At 34.6% G+C, this 11,061-nt stretch overlaps 1 protein-coding gene across 2 annotated transcripts in view; it reads left to right on the forward strand.

The window, feature by feature from the left end:
• Nucleotides 1-4,895: 4,895 nt before the first annotated feature.
• LOC111087266 overlaps nucleotides 4,896-11,061 on the forward strand; it is a 74,705-nt gene continuing 68,539 nt past the window's right edge. For both annotated transcript variants that reach the window (XM_022393313.1, XM_022393314.1), the window contains exon 1: nucleotides 4,896-5,066. The gene's annotated coding sequence lies outside the window, so the exon portion shown is untranslated. The remainder of the gene's footprint in view (nucleotides 5,067-11,061) is intronic.

An 11,061-nucleotide genomic window follows, 5' to 3' on the forward strand; every position in this document is an offset into this window, starting at 1 on the left:
ACTGGACCACTTGGATAGCTCTGTTGATGTCGCTCGACTTCATTCAGCTGTTTACTGGACCACTTGGATAGCTCTGTTGATGCGATGAACATCATTCAGCTGTTTACTGGACCACTTGGATAGCTCTGTTGATGCGATGAACATCATTCAGCTGTTTACTGGACCACTTGGATAGCTCTGTTGATGTGCTCGACATCATTCAGCTGTTTACTGGACCACTTGGATAGCTCTGTTGATGCGATGAACATCATTCAGCTGTTTACTGGACCACTTGGATAGCTCTGTTGATGCGATCGTCATCATTCAGCTGTTTACTGAACTATTTGGATAGCTCTGTTGTTGCGATCGACTTCATTCAGCTGTTTACTGGACCACTTGAATAGCTCTGTTGATGCGATGAACATCCTTCAGCTATTTACTGGACCGCTTGGATAGCTTGAGACCAAGCGTAGTTAGCGTTTCGGGGCTGCGTGTCGAAGGGACTGTGGTTCGTAACATATTGCTGCTAAACGCACTTCGTAGTTTAAAATGTGGGTGCGTTATAAAGGTGATAGTCAATCCCGTTATTTGGTTTAAAAAAAGCGAAACAAGTACGTTGTAGCGGCTGGTGCTGCTGTCTAATTGTTCCCACCTCTATTCCGTACTTCAAAAGTACCTGAACCATGGGAGTCTGATTTAACCGTTTAGACAACGAGTGCGTACAGTGCTGTTCAGAATGAAAATTTCAATTCGATTTCTTACTCGTGAGCCCCCCCCCCCAATGGCACAACGGTATGTCTGCGGACTTACAACGCTAGAAACCGGGTTTTGATACCCATGATGGGCAGAACACAGTTAGCCCTTTGTGTAGCTTTGTGCTTAACTGCAAAAAAAAAATACTCGTGAAATCCCTTGGTGGATGAACGTTATGTTTATTTTAGCTACAACGCTTAAAATCCGGGATTAGTTTCCTGGTGGTGGGCAGACCACAGATATCCCATTGTGTAGTCTTGCACTAAAACTAAAGAAATTAGTCATGAAATATATCGTTCGATTAATATGTAAGACTCTATACCATAAAAAAAGAAAAGACGCTAAGACAAGCTGTGTTTCAATGGACCAAACATTTTAACGTTTTACAAATATATAGAAGAAGAAAAAATGAAAATAAACATATTCCATATAAAACATAACATTTTAAGATGCAAAATTTAAAATTATTATAAACAATATTTCAGTACACGCCCAGACTTGTTCGTTTTGTTTTTAAGCTCAACCCTACACTAATTGAGTCATATGATAATACCTCTATTATAAACAGATATATTTATAATAAGTGGTAGTAAGCATAGCCTATATATTTCTAACAGTGCTCACTATTGCAATAAATATAGTAATCATTGTTTATGAGTGGCAAAAACTCCTGTGAAGCGGTCCTGCCATCTACCGGGTAACCTCTTTTGATTGGCACCGCCAAAGCGTCTTTGAAATTCGCTGGTATGGCAAAAAAAAGGCGGGAATATCGTGGCTTACGTGACATTCATCAGTTACCACTATTGATTAATGATCTCTGCGACTCTGATTCATTTGATACCTTACTGTCAATTAATAAGATCATGGCGACTACCGGTAGTAAAAGGTCGTACACTGCAGCATTCAAACTAAAAGTTGTGGCAGGCCCTGAAGAGAAAGGCAAGCACCATGCAGGATTATATGTTGGATTATTATTGTTGTCACACAAGGTAAGCTTGGGGCAATACGATAGATGTATTTCAATATGTTTACGTGTAAAACCAACCATTCTTTGAAGCGTGTTTAAAAACATACGAAAGACTTTTCTGGGTGTTCAACAGCTTTGCACTGCATAAGGATCATTTTGGAAAGATTAAGGATTAATTACACTTTATAAAAGCGAATTTTCAAGTTCTTCAAACTATTTCTTCCATCATCGATTGAAATCAATTGGACAGCCATGACTGAGGCCGCAATTTTCTTTGTAATAAGCATCTACGAAAAACGGCAATTTTCCACAAACCCTCCAATGTACGTGGACGTTGGTTTCCAAGACCACGTTTAAACAAACCAAAGGAACCAGAGTACTTTGGAGCTGCATCGGTGAATATGAAATGCTATGTAATTCCTGTGATTCTAAATCATATAGCCATCATATTCAAGAAATCAGCAGATGACTTGGAGTTGTGGACGTCTAGCTTGTGAGCCTTTCTCAACACTAAATCCTTATTTGTATTTTGTCAACGGGACATGAAAATATGTTTAGCTTTATTACCATGAATATTTAGGACGAGATGTTTTCTTTTGTAATTCCTTCACTATGAAGATGAGTACCTTACTCCAGGTTGGCTTCGAGAGCGATTTTGAAGCCATTTGATGTCTTAAATGTTCTGTTCCAGAAATAAAGAACATTGCAGGTTTCCTCTTCAAATGTTATGTCCTTTGGCTCTGCATCGTTTAACAATGTTGCTATACGAATATCCTTTGTGGGAAAGGACTGCAAAATAACAGTCCAGTCATAAGGCAACTCCTGGCGGCATTGCACTGTCGAATGATCGATAGTTCTCGGTAAACCAACTATTCAGGTGGCAAATATGTCACTCGTGATGCAACGGCTCGATGTTGTAATGATTAACCCTTTATATAGCTTACTAACATTTAAAAATGCATTGACAGCCTCATATGTTAGAAATTAAAAGGAAATATTTTCCCCCATGACACTGACAAAAGAAAGAATAACTCTTTGTCAGTTTAGAAATGAGATGAAATTAAGGTCATCAGTGCTGTGCCTTAACAATATTTATATTATGACTGACTTGACTAAGTGAAATATGGGGATAAAATATTGAAACAGAAAAGTATAGATGCTATGTAAGGCTACGTAATTATTGTTGTATAAGGTTCAATTTGTTTCAGAATTTTGTGGATAGGACTATCATACAAGGACTATTGGAGGATAACAATTCATAATTTTGCACGATAAAGAATAAAGATTGCAGCCAGTCAATAACACCAACCACCAATACTAAAACTCTTGGACTACTTGTAGCTCTTCAAATAGTGAGCTTTAACAGTTAGCCATACAGCGCACCCACGACCTCAATGTTCGGAACACGTTATTACGACAACGTGTCGCGAACCATGAGTCCTCGAATTCATAATCCAGTAACGGTAACCAATTGTGTAGAAAAAAGGTTGAGTATATAATCTCCAACTTGAAACTACTTATATAACTTTAATCGAAACAATGAGTTTTAATTATAATTTACTTATACCAGTATAAGCACACCCAAATAGGTGTGTCAACGTCATCAAAGTCGATTATGCCCTAATTAACTGAGGAAACGTACGATGTAATATTTTACAGATTAGCGATGACATCTAGCACAAAATCAGGATTTACAGTTTCTAAAATTGTAGTGAACTCTGAAATTAACCTTTAAGAGTGTGCCTTATGCGATCATTAAACAAGGCTAGTATCAAACTATTTATTATTTTAAAAAAACTTCTAATTAGAAGCATTACACTTCCCAGTAATATAAACTACTTCTTGAACCGGGAGTGAATTAACGGTTAACTTGATGGTCTGTTGATTAACAGGTCCAAGGTTCGAGTCATGTATGCTGCTGAACATACTCCACATTTTCAGCTGTGGGTACATTATAACTTGACAGTTAATTACAACGACATTCAGTTACGAGTAGCATCTTGGGTGATGGGTGCTAATGATTGGTTGCCCTCCTTCTTGTCAGCACCTGTGAATTAGGGATGTCTATGTTTGAGTCGTAGGCCTAGTGTTATAATGCCTGGATTCCAAATCAGAAGGTTCGCGGTTGGCGTCACGTTGCCGCAAAAACACGCTTTTCGCTTTGGAGCGGTGGGTGCACTATAAGATTGAAAGTTAAATCCCACCATTTGGTCAGACAATAGTAGACAAGGAGTTGGCGATGGGTACTGTTGACTAGCTAACTGCCTTCTCGCTAGTCTATAAATTCAAAAGTTATGAATGTTTACGCAGATAGCTTTGTGAAAAAAATATAACTACATCAACAAGTTCTAAGCCGTAAGGGTCTCTAGCTTGGACGGTAGGCACTACGTTGCATAACGTGTCGCACGGGTTAAAATTTCTAGATCGGGTACTTCATTCGCATTCGTACTGTCAAAAACTGACTCTTTGTGATCAGATTGCACCTGGTGTAAGAAAAGCAATATCTCGTTCAATATACGAATATTAGAACACTGTTAGACTTCCTAAATTCCAGATTTCCCCAGACTTTGAATAGTACTTGAAATCAGAAATGTAATGAAGATGAATGAACAGTCTAAATTGCCCTTATATAAACTTATGATAATTTTATTTAAAAAGAGAGTGAATTACAATACTTACGCTGATTTTTTCTTATTATTCTTTACATTTACAATAAGTATTTATCAATAAACGTCTTTACACTAAAGTATTCTTCTCGGTGTTGTAGAATACAACGCAAACGTCTCATTCCCACGAAGTGTTATTTTTCGATTTTTAATGAAATCATTCGACTCAAAAATTAATACATATAAAGAGTTATAAAACGTGCAAAAAAGCCACAATCTTCAATATCATACTTCAGCCTAATGAACAATTACCAGAAGTTCTGTGAGTTTCATTTCCCAAAGCGAGTGAGTGGCTGAAAAAGTACGTGACGTATTGTAATTTTCCTTCCTTCCCAGGACAGTCCAATGGAGGATTTTGCATACAAATACGAACATCGTTATATCTTAAACAACTAAAAGATTAATTTTTGACACCAAGGAATGGGCACGCCTAACCTGAGATACGTCAACCTAAGGTGTATCACATTTGCTTCACGCGAGGACGCGTGGGTTGAACGCGACATTACCGCACGCGCGATAGGAGGCAGAGAGCGAATTGCAGAATGCGAGGTGATGAGTAAATATTTAGCGCAGATACTGTAGTTTTAAAGAACACTTGGATCAGGAGAGTGAGTTCGGACGACAGCTGGACGAAGCTCTTCCCCTTTGATTCCAGGAGACTTAATCCCAAGACTGAGACACTGGAAAACAGTTTATATCAAGTACGTTTGATCTCCTAAATTTCCTGCTAACTTTTTTTCCTGTCATATTTCTACTTAACTTTCTAACAATATTTTTCTCTCTAATGATATATGACTACTTTTTTTCCGCAACGATGTTTCGAAAACTGAAGCCTTAATTTCTAAGGTGGGATTTCTATAAACTCAAAATATTTGATTTTGCTTATAACTAATTTTCATATTTGTAATAATATGAATGTTTATATGCATTAACTAGTTTTTTAAATGTAGTAATATACTTTTTAAACAAATTAGTTTTTCTGAACAACCACATGTTTTGAAGTCTACAGGACTTCACCAAAATTTATCCAAATATAAAATGGCTAACGTTCTTAATTGTCCGGAGACTCACTTATATGGAGTGTTCTAGACCCAGCTCTATTAATGTAAAATATCCCCCGGGGGCTCAGCAGTGATTTTACGTACTTACAACGCTAAAATACGGGGTATGGTTCTACTCCATTGGATAACTTTGCGCTAAAACAACAACAACAAACACGACAATTTTCAAAACAAAAACGTCACCTCGGCATAACTCCCAGTAATATATGCCAAAACTGTTAATATTATAACATTGGTACTAGCACTTTTAGTGGCTTATGACCTAATAAAACGTATTTAACCAGCTAACTCGAAGAGACGGCTCAAAACTAGTAAACAATGGTCTCTGCACGAGCGATTTTTCTTTCTTTATTTCAGAAAACACTTTGAAAATCAAAATTAACGCATAATATTCTAAAGCCGAAACTTTAAAGCAATCACGTTTACAGACACTTTATTTGCTTCACTATAAAACCAAACGTCAGTGTATGTACATAAATTTCAAGTAAAACCCTATTACCTATTTCCTTTCATACAATTGTTTTATTGAGTGACAAACGTCAGTGTATGTACATAAATTTCAAGTAAAACCCTTTTAGTTATTTCCTTTCATACAATTGTTTTATTGAGTGACAATTTACACGTTTGCTTTCAATTCCAATGAAAAACGCTATACCATTTGTCAAAAACTATTCTGCACAAAAAATATCAATCACAGCACATGAGTTATCTGTGCTGAAACCCAGTACTGAATTTAATTATATAGAAAAATGGTAATGATAGCAACTGAGGAGAAGTAGTTAAACACCTAACAAAATGCTTCACTAAAACTGCACCTCCCAAGCTGTGAGACGCGATCTCCTAAAGATTACGTGAAGATATACTTACTGATTTTCCATTTTCGCAATAAACCAAAACTCACTTAAATCCCATTGACACCTGAATTACATTTATATTTTAATGAATTTTCAATAACCCAGTACAATAGATATATATATATATAGATGATAGGTCTTTATAAACATTTAAGTAGGCGATTGGTCGTAATAAACGAAAGATCAGAGATAGTTATGGAATAATGACACAGCAGCAAGCAGAAGATTAAGAAAAGTTGCGAAAAAGTAACATTTACTTCTGTAACAGAAGTAAAACAGAGTAAAAAATTAGATTAAAAGTATAGAGTAAAAGATAAGATAACGAATGTGGAGTAAAAGGTGAGATACGAGTATGAAGTAAAATATAAGATAACGAATGTGGAGTAAAAGGTGAGATACGGGTATGAAGTAAAATACAAGATACGGGTATGAAGTGAAAACTAAGATACGGGGATGTAGTAAAATATGAGATACGGGTATGAAGTAAAATATGAGATACGGGTATGAAGTAAAAACTAAGATACGAGGATGTAGTAAAATATGAGATACGGGTATGAAGTAAAATATGAGATACGGGTATGGAGTAAAATATAAGATACGGGTATGAAGTATAATATAAGATACGGGTATGTAAGTAAAATATGAGATACGGGTATGAAGTAAAAACTAAGATACGAGGATGTAGTAAAATATAAGATACGGGTATGAAGTAAAATATGAGATACGGGTATAAGTAAAATATGAGATACGGGTATGGAGTAAAATATAAGATACGGGTATGAAGTGAAAACTAAGATACGGGGATGTAGTAAAATATGAGATACGGGTATGAAGTAAAATATAAGATACGGGTATGAAGTGAAAACTAAGATACGGGGATGTAGTAAAATATGAGATACGGGTATGAAGTAAAATATGAGATACGGGTATGAAGTATAATATGAGATACGGGTATGGAGTAAAAGATGAAATGCGGGTATGAACTAAAAGATAAGGTACAGGTTTGGAATAAAAGGTAAGATCGGGTATGAAACTGTAAACAAAGAAAGCGAAAGATGAAAAATATTTAAAGAAGATTGGAAAATGGAGCAGAAGATCCTAGTTTATCAAGTTGTAAAAATGAAGATAAAAAAAACAATGAAAATTATAGAATGGTTAGATATTTAAATAAAGAGTGCAGAAGGTCAGGGAGCACAAAAAGTGTTTACGTAATAGAATAGACAGTAAAACGTCAGAGTGTGTTGGGTAATGTAACACAACAGAAAAATAGAAGATCAGAAAGATTATGATTAGATAGAATTATAGAAATATCGGATAAATAAAAGAACATAAAAAAACAGGGAATCGTGAGAAAACTGACCAAGTTACGAGTTCAAAGATATCACAACGTAGTTTAATACAGAGGAAATTGGAATGGATAAGACGGACCACAAAAGATAATAACTAAAAAGGTTCATAACTGGAGAACGATAATCCAGAAAGTAATCTGCCTACGTATAGTTCATCCTATATATTACAGTATGTTGTAAGATTGATTCTAGAAGTTTGTGTGTAAAATTGGTAGATCTTTGAAAGAACTCAAGGCTCAATTTGTAAATTAAACTATTTCAAAACGGTAACATGTGAAGTTTAATCCAGTGTTATTTGTGTTGTTTATATTCGAAATGCTCTTTTTTGTCATTCGATAGCACAAAAACCGTTTAACGGATATTTTTTAAACATGGTTGCATTCTCATTAGCAACCTTCGCACAAACTCCTCATCAATCTATTAAACTATACTGTATGTCCATCTAATTCGTCACTATATTCTGTCGTGATCCCTAACGTACGTGTATTTCAGCCAATAAGTCTTAGCACATGATTATATCCAATATATAAATTTAACATATGGAATCATGTTGAAATCTTACGTGAAATTGAAAACTACAGTCCTCTAATTACAACGTAAATAACGAAATGTTCATTCGCGTTGTTTGGAAAGCATTACACTAAGCTAAAATTAACTATTATGTAAAGCCTTTCCACTCATTTCATAATTTCTGATACCAAAGGAAGATTAGTTCAAAAAACAAAAACTCCTAAACTATTTTATGGCTTCCATACGTATATTTTAATGGTAAATCTGGCTGAAATTTTACAACAAATGGCATCATTTAGAACAACAATACTACAAAAAAACAGTAAAAGTTCGAAATAAAGGATCTGTAGAATGTCACAGGAATAAAGTAAAATTCTTATAATAAATACTTCTTCATTAATGAATGCAACGTTTCATCTAAAAATCGCTGAACACTAAAAAAAGTAAAAACAGGTAGATTAAGAAAAAATTAAAAGAACAGCAGACAAAGTAGAGATTAACGTACAGTTCGAAGAGATTAAAACACTTAAAAAATTCAGGAAAGATACCTACCTGTACAGATGGAACACATATGAAAGATCACAACACTATTCTAAGCATGAAATGAACAGCGTAAGAAAGGATTGGTCGAATGAAAATAGAAAGTTTTTTTTTTTTTAGTTATAGTATGCGAAAACCTTATGTGTTTAAATTGGGACTTCGGGAATCAAGCAACGTGAAAAGAAGGGATAAAAGTTTGAAAAGAAGACAGCGAAACAAAGACGGTTAACGAGGAGATTTAGCTAGGTTTAACAAAAAAAGTTGTGTCCAAAGACAGATAAAAGCTAAAATGGCATGGTAAAAGACGAGAGAAATGGTTTAAAATAGTTTAGAAAAGTCAACAATAAAAACAAAAAGGAAAAGGACATCAACAATAAAGAAAATTCGGTTAATTAGTTACTGGAAATAATCTAATTACATTGTTAAAAGCGCTAGAAGAGTTAGAGATTGAAGAGTAACGAACATGAAAACCAAAGATCTAAACAAGGAAATAACAGCAAGCTACAGAGACTGAGGGCAAGAAAAAATATGTTTGAAAAGAGAGAAATGGGGGTAATAAAGGAGACAGAATAAAACCTTGCTTAATTGAGATAATTAAAGTAAAAGGCTGATAAAAATATATTATATGCGTCAATAAGTAGCAGCATTATTGTTATAACAATAAAAGAAAATCATCAAAGAAATATTATTAAATAATAATGGTTTCCCCTTTGTCAAACCTCGTAATCATTTTATCCCAAGATATAATGTTCCCATATTAAACCACGTGGCTGCATTAACCATAAAGACAGTTTTGTCCTGTTATACGGCGTAGATAAACCAACATAAAGACAATTCTCCTGTTAAATGACGTAGATAAACCACCATAAACACAATTTTTGTCCCGTTAAACGAAGTAGGTAAACCAGCATAAAGACAATATTTGTCCTGATAAACGACCTAAATAAATCAACATAAAGATAATTTTCGTCCAGTTAAACGACGTAGATAAATCAACAAAAAGACAATTTTGGTCCCGTTAAACGAAGTAGGTAAACCACCATAAAGACAATATTTGTCCTGTTAAATGAAGTACGTAAGCTATCATAAAAACAGTCTTCGTCCTGATAAACGACGTATATAAGCCATCATAAAGACAATTTTCGTTCCTGTTAAACGAAGTAGGTAAACCAGCATAAAGATATTATTTGTCTTGTTAAATGAAGTATGTAAGCCATCATAAAGACAATTTTCGTCCAGTTAAACGACGTAGATAAATCAACATAAAGACAATTTTCGTCCAGTTAAACGATGTAGATAAACCAACATAAAGACACTTTTCCAGTTAAATGACGTAGATAAATCAACAAAAAGACAATTTTTGTCCCGTTAAACGAAGTAGGTAAACCACCATAAAGACAATATTTGTCCTGTTAAATGAAGTACGTAAGTTATCATAAAAACAGTCTTCGTCCTGTTAAACGACGTATATAAACCATCATAAAGACAATTTTCGTCCAGTTAAACGAAGTAGGTAAACCAGCATAAAGATATTATTTGTCTTGTTAAATGAAGTATTTAAGCCATCATAAGTACAATTTTCGTCCATTTAAAGGACGTAGATAAACCAACATAAAGATAATTTTCGTCCATTTAAAGGGCGTAGATAGCCAACATAAAGACCATTTTCCTGTTAGAAGATGTATATAAACCATCACAAAAACAATTTTCGTCCTGTTAAACCATGTAGATAAACCACCATGAAGACTATTTTCGTCCTGTTAAGTCACGTAGATAAACCACCATGAAGACAATTTTCCCGTGATGTTTATTTTCAACATTGATAACAGTATATAAACCCTCCATCAAAGACAGATTCCCGACTGCCTATTACTGACTATTTCAAATTAATGGCCTAGAAGACAAAACAAATATTGTATCCATTTACCTTGATCCGTATACATGCAAAAACATTTTGGCCTAAAACATTTTTGAAATTAGTTAGTAATGGAACTTGAATCGTAATGGAATAACAACCAAACACCAACTTTGGTTAAACAAACATTTTACGCTAACGTATATTTTCGTGTTTTTTATTTCTGTTTGTTTTGTTATTCATGATGAGTCAATTCACTCGGTTCAAGTTCTTGAAAATAAAAATCTTAATTTTTTATCTTAATTAATTTACTGGTTGAAGTGTTAATGAGTATATAGATGATAACCAGACGAATTTTGTCACCAGCACTTAACTAAATAAATATGAGTAACGGAATACTGATTATAGTCATACATGTATTCATTAACAAACTTGACTCGCAATCTGAGGGTCGCGGGTTCGAATCCTTTCAGCCGTGGGGGGCGTTATAATGTGACGGTCAATCCCACTATTCGTTGGTAAAAGAG

This window comes from Limulus polyphemus, unplaced genomic scaffold (assembly GCF_000517525.1).
Source record: "Limulus polyphemus unplaced genomic scaffold, Limulus_polyphemus-2.1.2 Scaffold1939, whole genome shotgun sequence".
Lineage (NCBI taxonomy): Eukaryota > Metazoa > Arthropoda > Merostomata > Xiphosura > Limulidae > Limulus > Limulus polyphemus.